Raw genomic sequence first — 20376 nt, forward strand, 5'->3', positions numbered from 1 at the left:
TTATATTGACTGTATTACGGTGAAGGGAGGTATATAATGAAAAAAAAAAGATGAATACAGGTAGTGATAAGTGCTGTGAAAATTAAATAAAGTATCTGTCTTGATAGATAATGGTTTGATTTTGGCTGGATGCTCCTCAATATCATGGTTAAAGAAGGCTTCTCTGGTGTTCTAAAGTTGAACCAAGATTGACTGTTTCTCAGAAAAGGAGCTTGTATCCACACCTTTTCCTCAAAACTAAATATCCAATGTGAGTCTGAGCAACTCTGACTTGAAGAGAACATTTTCTAACTGGTTGCACAGTTCTTTTGTTAAACTACTCACTTCCAGTTCCTGAAAGGTGAAGAACAAGCTTTTAAAAATATTAATTGAATGATATCACTTCCCTGCTTTAAAATTTTTAACAGTTTTATTTAGATGTATTTGAAATACAAAAAAAAAAAAAAAAAAAAAAAACCCAAAAAACAAAAACCCTGCATATACTTAATGTATGAAAGTTGATGGGTTTGAACATATATATTCACCTGTGAAGCCATCACTCATAATCAAGACAATAAACATATCCATCACTTCTAAATGTTTCCTTGTGTCCCCTACCCATTTTTTAAACCTTTAATGACTTCTCGTTTCATTTAGAATGCAATATAGTATTCTAACAGGTCTTCAAGGTTCTTTGCAATCTGGCCCTTTCTTCCTTCCCCACTTAATCTCAGGCTCAAATTCCTTCTGCTCTATTAAAATGCCATCCTCACTTTCACACCTGGACCCTTTTTCCTTCAAACACATTAAACTCTTCAAGACTTCAGGGCCTTGCCCTTGCCATTCTATCTGTCAAAAGCATCTCTCCAGTGTTCTTTTAAATCACTGAGTTTATTTGGCATTAGGACAGATTTTTGTAAAATAGCAGTGATAAAGTTTGTTCTCTTCCATCTGTAGTCAGATGTCCCCATGGCTCTCTCCTTCTCTTAGTTCAGATCTTTAATCAAAAGTCCCTTTCACTGAGGTTTTCCTTGACCAATCTCTGACATGCTTCTTCCTTGCTTTTATCCCCTTTAGGACTTGCGATCATTTTACTTCCTATATTGGTAATTGCTTGTACTCCTAAGCAAAATAGAATTTTCTTACTATATTATAAGGATATAGTATAGTCTTACTATGTTATAAGTATATAATATAGTTTTACTATGTTATAAGGATATATATAGTTTTACTATATGATAAGTATAGTAAGTCTTACTATAAGTTCTTAATATTTTTAAGTAAGTATATTATTACTATATTACAGTCATTACTATATTATAGGGATATAATATAGTCCTTACTAAATTATGGGGATATAATATAGTCCTTACTATATTATAGGGATATAATATAGTTCTTACTATATCACAAATATATAATATAGTCTAAAAGTATAGTAAGTCTTACTATAAGTTTTTACTACAAGTAAATATATTATTACTATATTGTAGTTCTTTGTAAACTGTAAGCATAAAACACAAATCTTGTTCCTTTTACTCACTGCTCTGTCTAGACACTGCCTAGGCAATGCTTGGCCCATAGTGACATTTGATAAATACCTGATGATTGAGAGAAGAACAACATAAGGTAATATTTGTAAAACACATTTTTTTTGTTAAAGCTATATGTGGTTTTAACGAATGCAAACATCACCTTGTTTTAATTCTCTCTGGGTATATTATATAGTCACAGCATAGTTACAAGTTTGCATTATCTTTTCCTAGATTTATAAATATTTTCTAAATAGAGAGGTTTTCTTTTCCCTGAAATCTGTGTGGGACTCAATCGGAAGTTTCCTGGGCATTGGTCACTCTGTTCACTATTGAATGTAAGTAAAATCTTAGCATTTAATGTAATAAATGATATAAGGAGGCTGAACATATATCTTAATTCCAAAACTAGACTTCTAGAAATAGGTTGTGTTCCTTAAAACTAAATAAAATTTCTATTTAGTTCTGGATACGATGATAGTTAAAAATAATACACTGACTTAGAATGAAGTCATTCAAGAAAGTTTTGTGAATATAGAACATTTTCTGCATTGATGATTATGAGGAAGCTATGGTAACTGTGATTAAAACAAAACATTTGTTGCTGCAGTGATCAGCACCTTACTGGGTTATCCTTTGGAGTTCTTTGGCTCAACTTACATGAAACCTACTCTGGTAAATTTAAAGGAAAAGGTGAATACATTGGAAGGCTGGAAAGGAACTGGTAGAATTTTTAAAAATCCTGAAAGCCAGACCTCGGGAAGGATGGGTCCTGAGGAAGCAGCGGGGATTTTCGCAGTAGGAACTGGGCTCCAAGCAACGTCTAACTGTGTCACTTTGATGGAGAAACAGACTGGATCAAGGCTCACCTCTACACCCTGGGGGCAGTGCATCTGATCAGCCCTGCCGGATGATGTCCTGGGATGAAGAAGCAGCTAGTACAGTGAAGGAAAACAGAGGAATATACTATCACTGGACATGGACAGTGTGGCAAGCCAGCCAAAACAAGAGTCCACTCTACCCTTTAATTAAATAGGTTGAGGTAGGTACCTAATGGCAAAGAATCACTGAAAAGAGGGATAAAATATCAATTCATGTAATTGTTATTATACCTAAAAAGCAGATTTTTTAAAAAGTTGTTTTTGTTTCCATTTGGCTTGGTTTATATTTAGATGTCTGATAATTCTCAGAGATCAGATAGAAATGTCTGCGTATCATCACAGTCTGAGATCACATCTTGCAGCCAACTCAGACACAATTTGCGAATACAACCTTGCAACATTCCTGAGCTTTTCTTTGTTAGGCTAATATTACAAAAATTTCCAAGAGAAAAAAAGATCTCTACTTGTTTTTTCCTGAGATGTAGGTGTATAAAAGAAGTAAAATACAAAGGCCTGTTTTTGTGAATATATAGGTGAGAAAACCATTAACATTCAAATGAAAATAAGTCTTCGTGATGGTCATGTCAGATTTGGAAAACTTTGGCAATTTGAGTGACATTTCCGATGTTAATTTTCACATTTTGAATAAAAGCAGTAATTACCCTACCTGCATGTGTCATGTACAAGGTATTGCCCTCATGTTTCTGTATTTTTTTGTTGCATGTATGGCCACAGGAAGAGAGAGTTTTTCTCATAGCAATAAAAAATCAAGTGAAACCGTTTCTGTATTTATGGTGTTTCCTCCCACTGTCTACAGTTTATTTATGTGAATGTCTATGAAATGGTTTCCGTGGTAACTAAAAGGAGCCTGGGTCTGAGGGACTGTATCACAGGATCACAGTTTTAGGCATCCATTGCTTACAAAACCTATTCAATAACAAAATGTAAGAAATCAATATCAATTATTTGTTGAATTGATGTCTTTCTAGGGTTTTTCCATTTGGACATTTTAGGACCTTGCTCTACGCTAGATTTCCATGTAAACAGTTACAATTCAGGAGAAATTTACATGTATTATACATACTGGTTTAGAAAGTTACACTAGTGAGGCCCTACCCCTTTCCAAATCCATTTGCTATTAATTGCCAAATGCTTTTGCTCTCATCTGAGTAACAACTAGCACTCAAATGTTTAATGACTCAAAATCACAGAAAAAACAAGACTTGATGTGCCTCCATATGTCACACCACCACAGCAGGGGTTGAAATAAATGCCAGAGGTAATGAAAAAATGACTAGTTTTCATAGAATCATGCATGTTGTAAACAGCAGCTGGTTATCATTGTTTATTATGAAACAGTAGCAAAATGTCTTCTTTCTGATTTCTAGCTTCTCTACGTTGCCCTCTTTTGTATTGAAATTTTAGACACCTCTTGCGGAGTTCATTTGTATTCAGCTGTCATTTCTTTCACTCAGGCATTCTCTTGACTATCCAAGACTTTTGTCACACTATGTCATCTGAAGTATTTGGTATTAATGAAATTTTACATGCAATGCTATCACTTCAGAAATAAAGCTCATGCCACACTTGTGAGATTAGAAAAACGTAGACTCGTACTGATGCTAACTCAAGATGAACAGAGGTTAGTGGGTGGAAACTGGTAATTTCATAATTGTATTTAACCTCTGTGGTGCCTTAGCAATCATTTTAATAATGACATTATTTTTCCTATTCAATCACATAACACTTCTGTGCTATTCAGGAAACTACTTTGTTATGTAGTGGGCAGTAAACTCTGTCAGGTTTCATATCCTCCTGTTTTTTCTGAACAGATTTCCTAAAATATTAGAATGAATTTGACTATTTCTCTGGCCAGAAACACAGGAATGAGAGCTTGTCTGGTGTTTCTATTATATCATCAATTTCTCCATCCACTCTCATCCCTTTCCACGCCACAGAATCATTATTGGCACGCCTGTCAAAATTACGAAATCACTCTTTCCTATTCTCTTCCTTTACCACAAAATGCAATGTTGAAATTATAAACACTGCTTCCCTTCTGTAGCATGCATTGCTCACATTATCTGTACTACTTTTAGAGATTAATCATCAGAAATTAAAAGATGGAATAAAGCCTCTTTCAAATAAACATTCTTCCTCACTCTGGGTCTCTCACTTTATTTCTAATCTGATAGGTCGAAATTATGCTTTATACTGACAAGAATGTTCTCTCACCTTGCAGATACTTCCCCAGACTTGAAATCTTGTTCAAGAAGGTAGCGTTTGATTTATTTTCCAAATAATGTCTTTTAGATTAGCGTATATAAAAGAAGATTCCTTTTCCTTGATTCTGAGGATCCAAATGTTGAGGCAGATTTTATCTCTACTTTGAGTTAGCCGAGGCTTATTGGTTACAATTTTTTTCCCACTCTTTTCACTGACATTCCAAATAACTATTTAAAATATGTGTATATTTTGAGATATATTCTGAGATGTCTGAAAATTGTCTGCCTTTAGTTAGATGAGGCTCCAGATGATCATTATGTGAATTCACCTAGAATTGTGCTATATCTTAATTCTGCCAGTGCTCACGTTGGTAATGGGGTTTTCAATTATTACGTAACCAAAAGATGTTCAGGTCAAGGTTTTCTTAGAGTTTCTATCAGGGAGCATAGTTGAGCATTGAAGTTTAAGGTACAGAGTTGATGAATATGCCAAAAATAAGATGAATCCTAACTGAGCAATTTGTTTTCTATTGAGGTCAATAAACTGATCATTGCAACAAGATCACTGCATAAATTTCTAGCAACATATGCCAGTTCATTTGCCTTTTCCCCTCTAAGGAGATGGCATCTAAACTGAGACCTGAGGGAAGAGTGAGAATTAGATTTTAGCAGAGATCCTGACTTGAGAAGGAATTGATTGTTGATATGGAGCTGATATAAGGTCAATGCACCAGGAGTGAAATGAGCCAAGCTAATAATTTTACCAGATAGACTGGTATATAATTGTATATAATCTGGCCCCATTTAAGCAGGGCCTGGTAGAACATGAGGCAGCTTGCATTTTATCCTATGAGGACTAATAAGTTAAAAGATGCTTTTTAATATTAGAGCAACGAGATCTGATATATACTGAAAACAGTATTCCGATATTGGGAAGAAAATAGATTAGAAGAGGTGTGAGAATAAAACAATGCACACTAATAATGTTATTGCCGGGCTGGGAAGAGATGAAGTTTTGAGCTGGGAAAGTGACAGTGAATCTAGGGAAATGCAGGGAAATTCAGGAAATATCATTCAGAAAGATTCAATCAGGCTTGCTGATAGATGAAATGTTGGAGTAAGGGAAGGAGAAGAACAAGAAGGTTCCAAGGCTTCTGACTTGAGAATCTCTGGATAGTCACATAGTACAACTCAGGTGGGGAAAATGGGATATTCTTAGGATTTTGTGGGGAAATTAAAAGTCTGTTTTCAACATAATAAGATTGAAATATCTATAAGACAGTTTGGTAGAGATGGCAAAAGGGCTGTTGGGCTTATTAATGTAAATATTATTGAAATGGCTAGGTCGGGTATTACAATTAGGAGTCAAAAACATAAATGGAACACCAGAACTTATTTCTCTTATCTACCTGTAACTTTGTACCTATTGATCAATCTCTCCCAATCTTCTGATAAGCCGTACTCTCCCCAACTTCTAGTAACCAGCATTCTTCTCTCTACTCCTATGAGGTCAATGGTCAACATTTTTAGATTCTACATTTACCTGAAATCATGTAGTACTTGTTCTTCTGTGCCCGCAGTACTTGTTCTTCTGTGCCTGGCTTATTTAACTTAACATAATGTCTTCTAGCTTCATCCATGTGGTTGAAAGTGACACAGTTTCACTGTTTTATGGCTAAATGGCATTGTATTGTGTACACATATTACATTTTTAAAATTCATTCATCTGTTACAGAGTTGGGGGCCTATAGCCAACAATAACATACTGTAAACTTCAAAATATCTGCAAGGGATAGTTTTTGAATGTTTTCACTACAAAGAAATTATAAGTGTTTAAGGTGATAGATATGCTAATTACCCTGATATAATTATACAATGTATATATGTATAAAAAGTCACACCGTACCCCATAAATATTGACCAAACTTCAGAGAAGGGACACGTGCTATTGTAATTGGGGGCACTGGGACTAGATAAGGTTGTTAACTGAATGTGCCTGTAGGGTATGGTGGTGGTAGATGCATCATTTTAAAGGAGAATAGGAAAATGATAATAGTTTAAAAAGCTAACAAACCATTTCCAAGAAATGTTGAAGCCCTTGTGATGTTTTTCATCAAGGATTTCAAGTGAAACTGCTCAGTCAGTTGTATGATTTCCTTTAGAAATGTGTAGATGCTTTCATGTAGCAACGAAAAAGGAGGATATTTGGTCTCATCTAGGATTGTTTTTTACTTGGGTATAAAGGAGGAAAAGGGAGGTAAGGGATTTAAGGATTCTTCAAGGGCTCAATTGTAATATTTGAGCATGAAATATAACCTGGGCAAGGAGAAACATGAAGATGGGATGAGGCTATTGACATTTTTTAAAAAGTGGTATGATCAATGGATTGGGTGTCTTGGTAAAGTGAAAGCATTGCTAATATGTAGATACATATAAATGCGAATCAGAAAGACCAGAGGTGACAGCAGAGGAATGAAATATTCCAAGTTAAGGCATATAAATCTCTATGGTATAAATATGGGAACAGAATTTGAGGCTGAATGAAAGTAAAAGTCATTTGACATCCAGAGGTACAGGACTGAGAAGAGGTACATGATAAAGAGTCACCCAGGAAGTATTAGGAGTCACAAGTTAGTCTTTAATGTAAGAAAAGTGACAAAGATGTTGGTAAACAGAAGGATTAGAGAAGAGTAGTATTCTTGAAAGCATATGGCTCTTTCAAGACATTTTTTCTTTAGAGGAAGAAGAGGAAGAAAATATTGTTTAGATGAGGTAACTAAGAGCAAGAACACTCTACAAACTTTTTGTCCTCGTGGTACAAAGGGACATGAAAAAAAACAAAAACAAAAATCCAAGCTTCATAGAGTGATACCAGTTTTTGGTTAACATATGAAGATGTAAGAACTATCTTAGGGCTTAAAATATAACACCCTTCCTAATATCGTTAATATCTACATATATTTTCTTATTTAATTCTTATAATCACTCCATAAGGCAGATGCTAAATTGTCTCAATTTTATAAATGAGGAACTCATAGCATGGAAATGTTGAATAATTTTCCCATGGTTACATATCTAGTAAATATTGATGCCAGGATTCAAAATCAGGTCCTCTGACTTGAGACCTAGCTACAATTTCACCTGGTTCTAAAAAGTGGAAGATTTGCTTTGATCTGGGGATAACTACGAAATAGGATAACATTAGTAGTGATGTTACAAAAATAGGATAACATTAGTAGAGATGGTAGACGAATGGAGAGACTTGTACTTCAGGCAGTAACTAAAATGAATAGGATTGTGAGCGCTGAGAGTTTTATACCCAGTCAGAGCAGAAATGATATAATCATTTCTAGCACTAGCTCAAAACTCATTCATGACAAGGATGCTTCTGGAATAAATTAGTTAGTTGCATATATTGGCAACTTAATCATGGAAACACGGGCAAGATTTGTAGATGGCAGTAGACATTTCTAATCCTCACCGATATCTGGTTCACTTTCTTTTCCTGGCCAAAGGAGGAAAACTTCAGTCTCCTTGAAGTTAGGCAGGGCCACAGGACTAATTCTCTCCAGAAAAAGTGAGAAGAAGAGATGTATGTGTCTCTTTCAAGATAAGGCAGTTGAAAGTTCCAAAGCAATTTTCTATGTTTTCTTCTTCCAGTGCCATGACAAAAATGGAGGTCTGATGGTCAGATGGCCAAGCCACGAGGTAGAAGTAGGTGAGTCGTGTGGAGGTTGCTGCTGTGGAATGCCGCAGGGAGGACAGCTCTCCTGGAGAGTCACCCTCTCTGGCAGAGGAATATGGTGTTAGGCCACTGATACTCCTCCTGAGAAATACAGAGAGGGAGAGAAGTTGGACCAGATGAAGAGAACAATATTGACAAAGAAAAGTTAGAAATGACGAGAAGACCCCATCTAAATATCAGTGGGATTATCAGTGGAGATTTTTTTTTTTTTTTTTTAGACAGGGTCTTACTCTGTCACTCAGTCTGGAGTACAGTAGTGCAATCTCAGCTCACCGCAGCCTTGACCTCCCAGGCTCAGTCAATCCTCCCCTTCCTCAGCCTCCAGAGTAGCTGGGACCACAGGTGCGTACCCCCATGCCTAACTATTTTCTTAAATTATCTGTAGAGACAGGATCTCCCATGTTTCCCAGGCTGGTCTCAAACTCCTGGGCTCAAACAACCCTCCCTTCTCAGCCTCCCAGAGTGCTGGGATTACAAGTGTGAGCCACGACACCTGGCCAAGAGATTTTCCCAAGTCAACATTTCTAACAATTTCTTCTCAGATCATGTGCTATACTAATGTACATTGTAAGTCTGCTAGCACGGGTGGGTGATTTTTTATGTACAGCCTTTTTATTTTTATTTTCTTAATGGACTACCTAATATCCCTAGAAATTACAATTTGGAAAATGCTTTTCTAAATTTTATTTTAGGGTGTTCAATCGGTTGATATGCTATAACCACAGTTCTTAATCATCTAATCTTAATTCATGTAGATAAATTTACCCAGAAAGAGATGATGAACACTGTGAAGAAAATATATTAGAATAGCTCACCTTTATATATATATAATTTATCTCAGGAGATCCAACCTACTTGAGGGAGCATTTCAATTCATCCCTCAATCCATGCACATTGGTACACTGCCTGAGTTACTAGCTCATGGAAGTAGAGGATGCTAAAAAACTTGCTTCTCAAGTAGTTCCAGGGAAATAATTGCAGTCTAGAGGTATGATCTTTGACTAAGAGATATGTAATCTAGAGGTATGATCTTTAAACTAAGTCTAGTATAAATCATCCAGTACTATACTGGAAACTATTTCTTGTTTTCAAGCATGTAATAATTTGTATCTTTTAACTATGTTGACGGATTGCACTGACGTTCACTTACAGAGTGCTAAAGAAATAAAAATACACAAAAGTGCTTATACAGGCAGGCATCTAGTATTTTTTTCTTATGATAAGTTTATATCATATTATGGAAAAGAGAAACACATGGAACATTAAAGTACATTAAGACATGAATTGCCATAAGGACTGTTGGTGCAGATTGAGGACGTCGCCAAGAAAGAGGAATGGGGGTGGGAGTTTCTTTCTTCTTTTACTGCAGACCCATCTTGGCTTGGCCATTTACTAAGAGAGGAAAACTTGCTAATGTTCTTGGTTAGAGATGGAGAAATGGATTTGGCAGAGATTACTAGTAGAAGTAATCAAATTCTGAGCTCCAAAGTACATAAACTCTATTCTCCTACTTGTATTTTTGGCTGCAAATACCATCTCACATTTTCTGCTCCCATGTCTTAAAGATACCTAGAAAATGTCTCTTGTTCTATTTTCCACCTCTTCGGGGTGATTAAAAAAAAGTCAGGATTCTCTAAGTACAGCTGGTTCACTCTTTTTCGTGTTCTCTGTGTGTGTGTCTCTTTTTCTTTCTCTCCCTTTCGTCGTCTCTTTCTTTCCCTCTGCGTACCTCTGAAAATCCTGAGTAAGGTAGTCTCAATTTAGGGGAAGAGGAGGCCCTGTTTATTCTTGAACTTAAGGAATATTCTCTTACAAAGTTTCTTTGAGGCCCTGAAATGAGATATAACGCAGTATTTTGATCTTTTATACAATTTTTCTTGAGTATAATAAATAAATATCTCAATCTTCTTTCTCTCTCAACTAAAGGAGAAAGAGAAAGAGAGAGAGAAGTTTTGGGCAGTTGTAGAATTTGGACATTCCTGGAATTGTGAGCACATTCTCTCTCTGAGACCTTAACTTCCAGGAGGTGCAAGCAGTGAATAGTTGAGAGTTCATTGATTATTCCAATCAGTTCATGAACATTTTCTCCAAAAAATGTCTACAGTCCTATTTTTAAACATCCATCACATTATATCATGCTCCTGCTTAGAAGTTTCTATTTGTTTCCCTTTAGAATGAAGTCCAAAGCCCATTCCAGTGCCCACCAGGCTCTGTTTGAGCTCATTTCATCCCCACTTCATAGCATCTCTCATGTTTTCCTCTAAGTTTCCAACACACCCAGGCTTCCCAAATACTCACCAATTATTTCCCATCAGTTCATGACTGATTGGAATCCCAGGGAAGCCTTCATGGTGCATAGGAGATGAGAGTTGAGTTTGGGAGTAGTACAGGCAGTTAGGAGATGAAACAGTATTTTAAGATGCAGAGCCAGAATAAGCCTTTACCAGAAGATAAAGGAGGCAGAGAAGAAGAAAAGCACCTGACACAATATTTGGGGTCTTGTAAAGAATATGAACAAATATTGAAAACTATAGCCTGGGGTTGGAATGTGAGCTACACGCGGTGTCCTCACTAGGGAGCTTTGTGTTGAACACGGAGTCGGTGTCCCTTTCCCTACCCTGCACTCTTCTCCATCTCCTGCACAATTTTACTTTCTATACACCAAAAATATCCTCCAGAAAGCTGCTTACACTCCTCTCCCCACTTTCCCATTTCATGTCCATTCTTCAACACTCAAGGTTCAGCCTCTCCTCGTTGCCCTTCCAAAACTGTTCTTGTAAAGGTCATTTGATCCCAATGGTTCCAATTCCAATGACACTACTTTGTCCTCATATGCTGTGACTGTTCACCACTCATCTCAACCTTTATTTTTCTTAAAACCTTCTATTCCTCAGGATCCTCTAACACCATAGTTCCTTGCTTTAACTACAATTCAATGACCTTCTCTCTTCTCAAATTCCAGTGATGGAGCATCTTGCATGACTAGGTTTCTAGGTCTTGGAATCGCTGGGACCAGGTTTAGGATAGCATCCTTTTTATATCTATCCTCTTGCCCAATCTTCTATGTGCTTAAACATTGTAAGTGTTTATCTCATTCCAGACTTTGACACCCCTGATTTTTTATGTCCTACTTCTTACATAATATCTCTATCTTATCTTCTAACATTTAAACCTGTATGTTTCACTGTATTCACCATCTCACCCAGCTCTTGTTAATAATCAGAAATTATCCTTGATTACTCATTTTCTTCGTAACTCCATGCTAAAATAACCATTTATTAGGTGTTTTTTTTTTTTTTTTGTGGGGAGGGGTGCAGGGACAGGGTCTCACTCTGTCACCCAGGCTGGAGTGCAGTGGTGTGATCTCGACTGTACTAACCACAACCTCCACCTCCCAGGTTCAAGTGATTCTCCTGCCTCAGCCTCACAAGTAACTGGGATTACAGGTGTGTGCCACTATCACCTGGCTAATCTCAGTTCCACTAATAACTTCTATCTCCACTGCCAGAACATTATTGAAAGACAAATCACTTTTTACCCAGACTTCTGAGATAGCCTTCTGTGTGGTCTCCTTAGTTTTATCCTTGTTCTCCTATAATCTAGTTTCCAAAAAATGTCTACAATCCTATTTGTAAACATCCATCACATTATATCATGCTCCTGCTTAGAAGTTTCTATTTGTTTCCCTTTAGAATGAAGTCCAAAGCCCATTCCAGTGCCCACAAGGCTCTGTTTGAGCTCATTTCATCCCCACTTCATAGCATCTCTCATGTTTTCCTCTAAGCTTCCAGCACACCCAGACTTCCCAAATACTCACAAATTATTTCCTATCTTAGATTTTTTGCTGATCCCTGAGCCTAAAATTATATAAATTTGTGTTTGGAATTATAGCATTCTGTTAATTTCCTTATAATTTTCAGAACTTAATTCATGTAAAGCTTAATTAATGTAAAGCTGATTTATTTGTTACATATTTTCCCCATTAAAAGGTAAATTCAGTGAGTACAGGGACCCTGCCTGTCTTGCTTACCACTTTATGATTAGAATTGAATGAATTGTTTGCTAGATAATCAATCAATATTTTCTGTATGAATGAATATTTGTTATCCAAACAGTGACTCATAATGTGGCTTGTTGGGAATAGCATTTTCAATAAGAATGATTAATTTGTACTTTAAATTTCTAATTCCTTTACAAAATTAAGTTTGTTTTTTTTTAAAAAAAAACCTTTAAATTAAATAAATGTTAAGCCTGTAACTATTATTTACATATATTTTTATTTTTGTTCTCAATGTATTTGATATTCTACTTTTAAAGTAACATTTTTATTGGTATGTTACTATCTATTTATTGGATCCTCAGTAACACTGTTGTCAACAGCATCCACAAATGGGTACTGAGTTTAAAGAGATGTACCACATTCTGGCTTGAGAATGAAATAAAATAGCCTGTACTAACTGTTGCCATTATATTTCCTTAAAGCCTAATGAAAATTATTGCCTCTTTTTGAACCTTATGTGCCATCTTAAACATGAATTTGAGCACAAGGCTTATCTGTTAAACAAATGAATAAAACAAATCATTGAAAATTTAAGAAAAATAATTCACCAGAAATGCAAATTAAATATAAATATATATGTCTGTAAATGTAAATATGTGTGTATATATATTTACTTTATATCTGTATCTGTATGTATACATGCATATGGGTGAAGACAGAACTTAGAATTTCAAGAACCGGTAAAATAGATGCTTTTCAGGTCCTTTTAGATCTTAAAATAGAGTGTTTGATAAGTTGGATCTGTCGTCTCAGAGTAATGAGAATTGAATGGGATCAAGTGGACATTTTTGCTTGTTTGATTCAATTGAATCTGTTTTGAAAACACATTGAAATTCAACAAACTCACCCGACTGTATGGATGCCTCCTGTGTGCCAGGCTTGGTGCCAGGTAATGAGGATTCCAAGATGAAGGAAGCGTACGCCCTTCCCTGGGGTTCTTCATAATCTTGGGATTGAGATTGCCATGGCAAACTCGCATGTATAGTACATGTGCTTTGTATCTATAATATGAAGCACATATAAAATGACGTCCACGTGGAATTATTCTGCCTTTGAGGTGAAGGAATGTTTCAGAGTTTACCTTATGCAACAAACTAAGCAATACTCTAATTCTCATCACTAGAGTGTTTTACTTTTCATTTCGTTTAATGAGATGCTGCATTTTATATTTAGATCTATCTACCTTTCTAGCTGTTATTTTTCCATGGATCTCATGCTATGACCATTGGTCCCTTCTTCCTTCAATTCTGTTTAATGCTACCTGCAGCTCAATCTAAATTGCAAACCAGGTGTAATGATGTATTAGAAGCCCCTTTCTCACCAGCAGTGGATAGTGAATCTTACTATGGTAAAATCCATATCTAGTGCCCTGGACGACTAAGTAGGAGCCAAGTGTACTTTTGCTGTAATCTCCTTTTAGTTATTTTGGTCAATGTGACAGCACTTCTGCTTGAGTTTCTCTTTCTTCTGCAGTTCCTACCTTGGGACTAGAGAAGCTATGATAAAGCATCCATTTGCTTGAGACTAAATAGACTTTCTAACTATTGCCAGCTCTCTCCTTAATGGCAACCCTATTCCCAGAACTCTCAGCATCTGCCTACGATGGGCCGATTCCAAAACATAACAGCACATCCAACTTACTGAGCATCTCTATCTCTAGAAAGGTTTGTTTAACACTCATACTATATTAGTTCCATTTGAATGTCAAGTATGAATTTATTACACGTTATTTATTGAACTCTTTTTGAATATTAAGTTCAAGGTTGCTAAACCATCTTGGATATTAATATAATGATCATGATGAAAACTTCGAACACTCCTAACCTAGACTCTTTCCTTGAATTTTCTCTTTACAACATACCCAAGTGGCTATATATGCATGAATAACAACAAGCATTCCAAAGGAATATTTACAGGTAGTAACAGGCAGGAAAAAAATCAGAGGATTTTTAAATTACTGATTTAAAATGTATTCCAGTATGCCAAGCCATGTTAAATCATCTGTAGGTCCAATAAATTTTTATATTTTTTTTAAAACTGAAGAATAATGCTTGACTACAAAAGACAAATTGTAGACTTTATTATAATAAAAATAATGATTTGGTTTTGGAAATCGTGTGGATTTCCTTGTGGACACAGGTTGTGAATAAAGTTTTTTCTTCTTTGTTATTTTTGGTTACCACATCCTACACCTAATGTGTTCTGAGGATGATGATGTTTTGAAATTTACATTAAGATACCTTCTTATTAATAGGAGTGTAACTAACCAAGGAATGGAAGAAACAGTGGAAAGTAGTGGGAAGGACCCCAGCTTGCTAGCATGAGGTTCTTTTTATTTTTTTCTGCTACCCAATGATTCTTAATGATTTCAGGGTCACACATTCCTTTGAGAAACTAAAGCTATGGATGGTCTCCCTATAAAAATGTAGGCACTCTGTGGCAATTATTAAGCCATTGTCTGTCAGCTTAAAGCCCAACCTTCTCCACTGTGCTTGGCCATTGTGGAGCTGGAACTCAGACCACTGCATTTTGTTTTGCCAACTGACTTCCTGTTTGGCTTTGCCAATAAAAATGAAGAAAGTTATCCCTTTCTATCTGCTTCTCCTGGACTTCCTGTCCGTGAGCCCCTCCCTTAAGTTTCTAAGTTTATCCCATTGTTTCTTTTTCTTCTGAGCACTAGGGGTTGCAGTTATTTTCTGTACTTGCTTCTTCCGTGATAAAATGCTACTTAGTGTTTACCTTCTACATTTTATTTTTAGGTAATGATTCCTCAGATGAATTCCCTCCATTCAAATAGCTGGTGTGGTTTTAGTCAACTGGACCCTCACTGATCAATATTCTTACATAAATAAAACGTTTTTTTTTTTTTGTTTTGTTTTGTTTTTTTAATTTTCAGGAGGCTGATTGATTCCTGCTTAAGAAGTAGTTAACCCAGGGCCGGGCGCGGTGGCTCACGCCTGTAATCCCAGCACTTTGGGAGGTTAAGGCGGGTGGGTCACGAGGTCGGGAGATCGAGACCATCCTGGCTAACACAGTGAAATCCGGTCTCTACTAAAAATACAAAAAATTAGCCGGGTGTGGTGGCGGGAACCTGTAGTCCCAGTTACTCAGGAGGCTGAGGCAGGAGAATGGTGTGAACGCAGGAGGCAGAGCTTGCAGTGAGCTGAGACCGCACCACTGCACTCCAGCCTGGGTGACAGAGTGAGACTCCGTCTCAAAAAAAATAAAAATAAAAAAAGTGTAACCAGTGGATCTCTAAATTCACATAAGTTCTAAAATTCAGCGTTTCTCGGATATGTATGATTGGAGAAAGGATAAAGACAAAATGATCAATGAAACTATTAGTGAAAATGTGAGAAATAATCGCGAAAATGTGAAGTAATCATCAAGTCCAATCTATACCTATTTTGAACCATAAATGAGTTATCAACAGAAGTGATTATTTATAAGGAAGTGGATGAGTAAAAAGAAAAAAATTATGTGATAGAAGTGGGGGAGTAGTCTTGGCATATGGTCCGTGGGAATTGAGTACAGATTTTGACCACCAGAAGGAAACAGGAAGCAGATGAGTGAAAAACACAATATCATTTCAAAAAGATTTTTTAAATAAATGCAAGTAATAGAGCTGCAGAGTACAATTTTTGAAAATAACTAAAGATACCTGTACAGTCACTCTTGATGTGCCACAGTGTTTCTTATCACAGCAATACAGTTGCTGATATTTAGAACCTAGAATGGATTTCTTGCAAGACTCTGGCAGTAATTCCTACACATCCATAGCTGTCAGTGGAGTAATTGCATTGTCACTATTATGAGGTCGTTATTGACACATGACTTTTATAATAGAGGAATTCCCATTTATGACATCTCAATTCTCCTAATCCCTTCACCTTCTCTGCTAGTGGAAAAAAAAAAAAAAGTAGAGGTATACAGTTAAGGGCCAGAAGTAACAAAAAAAAAAAAAAAAAAAGAAGAAGAAGAAGAAAAAAACAAATCAGCCTCTTTCCTCTGAGAGCCCAACTCCTGGTAAGAAAGACAGAATCAAATTTAATAAAATTTGAATAAGCTCCATAGGAAGTAAAGGGAGAAATCAGTGTTAGAATTAAGGATGATCGAGGGCACAGAATAACTGGCCACATCCCATTTTCATTCTCATTATCCTTTCCAATATGCTCTTATTTCTGGAGAAATAAGACTGTAGCTTTTAATCCTTTCCTTTATTGTGCAACTCGCTGTATAACATCTATGTCTTCAAATTGTTCAGCACTCAATGGGATAAGAGAATGAATTTGGAAAGCCTCGCTGGCATTTAGCTAGGTAATTGAAGATGGAATTCCATGGGACTCTCCCTTAGGCTTACACCATACAAATTCACTCACATGAAATGTGTTTTTTCCCCCTTCACTTTTATGCAGGTGAAAAAAATATACAGAGAATGAGCAATGTTTAGACTGAAGACTTAATCAGTTTATATATTACTATAAAGAAAACCACCCCCACTTCTTCTCAGGTGACAATGGAAAGGGTCGGTGAACCGATTTTATTACGTGAGTGATTGGTTAATTTTATTTCATTATATTTTCCTAAATGATAGGGAAATAGGGTAGTGTCATCAAATTTTTTTATCTTTTCTATCCTTTCCTGCTCAACCATCTTCAGCCAACAGTTTAGATCCTTACACAGTGCACAGCACAGGTTGTGTGGTCCAAGGGAATAGTCTTAGCCACTTGTGACTATTGAAATTTCAGTTAAGATTAATTGAAATTTAAAAAATAATAAATTTGCAGTTTCTCCACTGTACTAGCTACATTTCAAGATTGATAGCCACATGTGGCTAGTGACTGCATATTAAACAGCAGAGGTATAACCTATTTTCATCATCTCAGAGAGTTTCATTAACTAGTGTTGACCCTAGAGCATCAACCTAATAACTCTTCTGTAAAAGTACCTCTCCTTCATTTTTTTCATCCCTATGAACCTACTGTAAGAAAAATTAGGGCTGTGGCTGGGCGTGGTGGCTCACGCCTGTAATCCCAGCACTTTGGGAAGCCAAGGCAGGCGGATCATGAGGTCAAGAGATCAAGATTATCCTGGCTAACATGGTGAAACCCTGTTTCTACTAAAAATACAGAAAAATCAGCTGGGCGTGGTGGCCAGAATCTGTAATCCCAGCTACGTGGGAGGCTGAGGCAGGAGAATGGCATGAACCCAGGAGGCAGAGCTTGCAGTAAGCCCAGATCGGGCAACAGAGCGAGACTCTGTCTCAAAAAAAAAAAAAAAGAAAAAAAAGAAAGAAAAGAAAAATTAGGGCTTGTAACAGATTCTTTTTCAGTAGCCACAGCAGATGCCTTGTGTGGCATATTCAAGGCATTATACCCAAATGGTTGCACTGCAGAATGGGAGACAAGGTTTTTTCCAAAGCCTTGAAACACATGATTTGGAAATCTTTATCTTTTGCAGTCTTGCCTTATGAAGTAGTAGTGCCACCAAGTGTTGGGTGAAAACGTTTTTGATTTTTGAAAGACGTTTGATGAAAATTTTGAATTAAAAGAATCAACAGAATTAATCATAGTTGCCATTTAACCTGCATGGGTTTATATCATGAAGCCTTATGTATCATTTTTCATTTATCACAGATTTTAAAACATAGTAAGAATAGATATAGTTCAATATATACTGCACTTAATGTCTTTTTTTACTCTAAAAGAAAGATATAGCATAACAGTTTGAAAGCATGTGATGATTTTTTTCTCCTTCACCTTGGATCTGTATATTTAGAAATTCTGCACTGTGCAACTCTGAACTGCAATTATCTATAGTGTGCTCCAAAGAAAGAATAAATGATTTAAACACTGGCATTGCCTCAGATCTACATTTTACTCACCCTTCTTCATTCCCTCAATCACCACCCCCTAACTTCCCTTCCCCCGCACCTTGCAGATCAGTCTGCCTCTATGGAGATTTTCATCCAAAACATGACGTGCATTTTATAACCGGAAAAACTGTAGACAGAAAAATGGTGGTTTTTATTTTCTGTGTTGTCTTTATCACAGATGGAGGGCGGAAAAGTCTACTGGTTTCTCTACCTTATTTATAACTGCAGCAAAATCCTATTTTACTTGTCCTCTGTTGCCATGGTTACAAGCTTTCCCATTTCAACAGGTCAATACAAGCGTTTGGTTTATATAAGGTCTTGGGTAATTCATCTCAGCATTGCGCAAACAACAAACCAGCTTTTATCTCCTCCTTCTTTAAAAAATCTATCAAACCCCTGAAAGAACAATTAATTCTGATTTTCAAAATTTGTTATTCTCATCCTTATTCTCTTGTTTGTGGTTTTATGCTAATGCTCATTTAGTACTCCAAAACAGGACACAGGTTTTGTTAATGTAGCAACCTTAGCAGCTCTGTGTGCATGAATGTTCTAAACTGGCTGATTTGCTAATAATACTTCATTTGTTTTGTGGAGAATACATACATTAAACCTGACATTTTAATAGATCACATTAAAAGCGCAATATAGATCAGATGGTAGAAATTTGGCGAAGTGTTAAGATGTGTATTGGTCTATGATTCTTACTCATCGGCCTCAGGTGTGTTTTTCAATGCTTCTGAGAGGTTTTATTGCTTCTCGTCTAGTCTCTAAGTGCCATATGAAACATGCTCTGTTACTTAGCACCTATAGTACAGAAATGCCCCACTGACTGTGTTCTGGACTTCAGTCTCTTTCTCTTTAATTCCATTCTTCAAATCTCTCATAGAATAATGTTTCCAAGTACTATATTTTATAAGCACATTGTTTTCTAGGTCAAATAATATTTAAGATTCCCAGTGCCTACCAAACAAAATACAAATTATTCATATGGACTTCAAATATTCCTATATTTTATTATGCCCAATAAAAAGTAATAGAAATCATATTAACTGCGTTGATTGTGTGGTCAGTTGGAATTCTGCTTCTTTGGGAACAAACAAAAGATTTTGAGTTGGAGTCTGAGGGAAGAAGTGAGAATCTTTGTGATGAGACACAGAGTAAAGATTGTCAATTGTATGGGAGAATCAAAGTATGAATAGATGAAACACACACACAGACACACAGACTTTTTCCAGCCTTTACTTATGAAGGGAATGATTTTATGTCTGTATTCTTCCTTCGTAGAAAACGCGGATCAGGTAGATAACACAAAGATGAGCAAGAGGGAGTAGAAAGGACTTGGTAAATTGACAGACCTGATGGCGGACACTCAGATTGATTTTATCCTTCATAGTGGTTAAACAGACAGCATGGTCATACATTTCTGTGTGCCCGGGACTGTTGTGTTTCACACCTGTTGCCATGGGTTAATAGCTCCTCCTTTCACTTCCTAAAGTGTCTGGGTTTAGATGGTAGACCACACAGTCACCCCACTACTAAAACATTGCAGAGGAGTCTATTTTGACCTGGGGGCCAGTTTGTGGCTTCCAGTACTAAGATTTCCCCTCAGAACACGATGCATGGTGACAGGTTACCTAAAATCTCATCTTAATGCTGAAGCAAATTGTGAAGAAATGTTGGTTAACATAAAAAATGTATAAATATTTTCTTTGATAAAAAGGAACAATTTAAATAGCATTGATTTATTGGGAATACTTTAATTTTTTCAATTATACATATAGTTAATATTAGTTGTGAGTCTTTCAGTTTTTATTATTTGCATAAATTACTTAAAATAGAGTCTTCCTATTAGCCAGACATGGTGGCACATGCCTGTAGTCCCAGCTACTCAGGAGGCTGAGGCAGGAGAATTGCTTGAACCTGGAAGGTGGAGGTTGCAGTGAGCCAAGATGGTGCCACTGCACTCCAGCCTGGGCGACGGGGTGAGACTCTGACTCAAAAAAATAAACATAAAATAAAAAAAGATAGAGTATTCGTGCACATCACAGTGCTACCTCCTGAACATCCTTTTCGGCTCAC

The 20376-nt window shown here is 36.4% G+C and overlaps 1 long non-coding RNA gene across 3 annotated transcripts; it reads right to left on the bottom strand.

Moving 5' to 3' along the window:
* Positions 1-474: 474 nt before the first annotated feature.
* LOC103884984 lies at positions 475-16358 on the bottom strand. 3 transcript variants are annotated; one of them, XR_001903269.3, is made up of 4 exons: positions 16084-16358; positions 13270-13423; positions 8099-8443; positions 475-1101 (listed from the first exon to the last, which is right to left on the bottom strand). It is a non-coding gene; the product is annotated as an uncharacterized LOC103884984 (long non-coding RNA). The 3 variants fall into 3 exon arrangements; XR_001903270.3 differs by lacking the exon at positions 475-1101 and adding an exon at positions 1479-2446; XR_004183670.1 differs by lacking the exon at positions 475-1101 and having other exon boundaries at positions 8012-8443.
* Between the last annotated feature and the right edge of the window lie 4018 nt (positions 16359-20376).

This window comes from Papio anubis, chromosome 5 (genome assembly GCF_008728515.1).
Source record: "Papio anubis isolate 15944 chromosome 5, Panubis1.0, whole genome shotgun sequence".
Taxonomy (NCBI): Eukaryota; Metazoa; Chordata; class Mammalia; order Primates; family Cercopithecidae; genus Papio; species Papio anubis.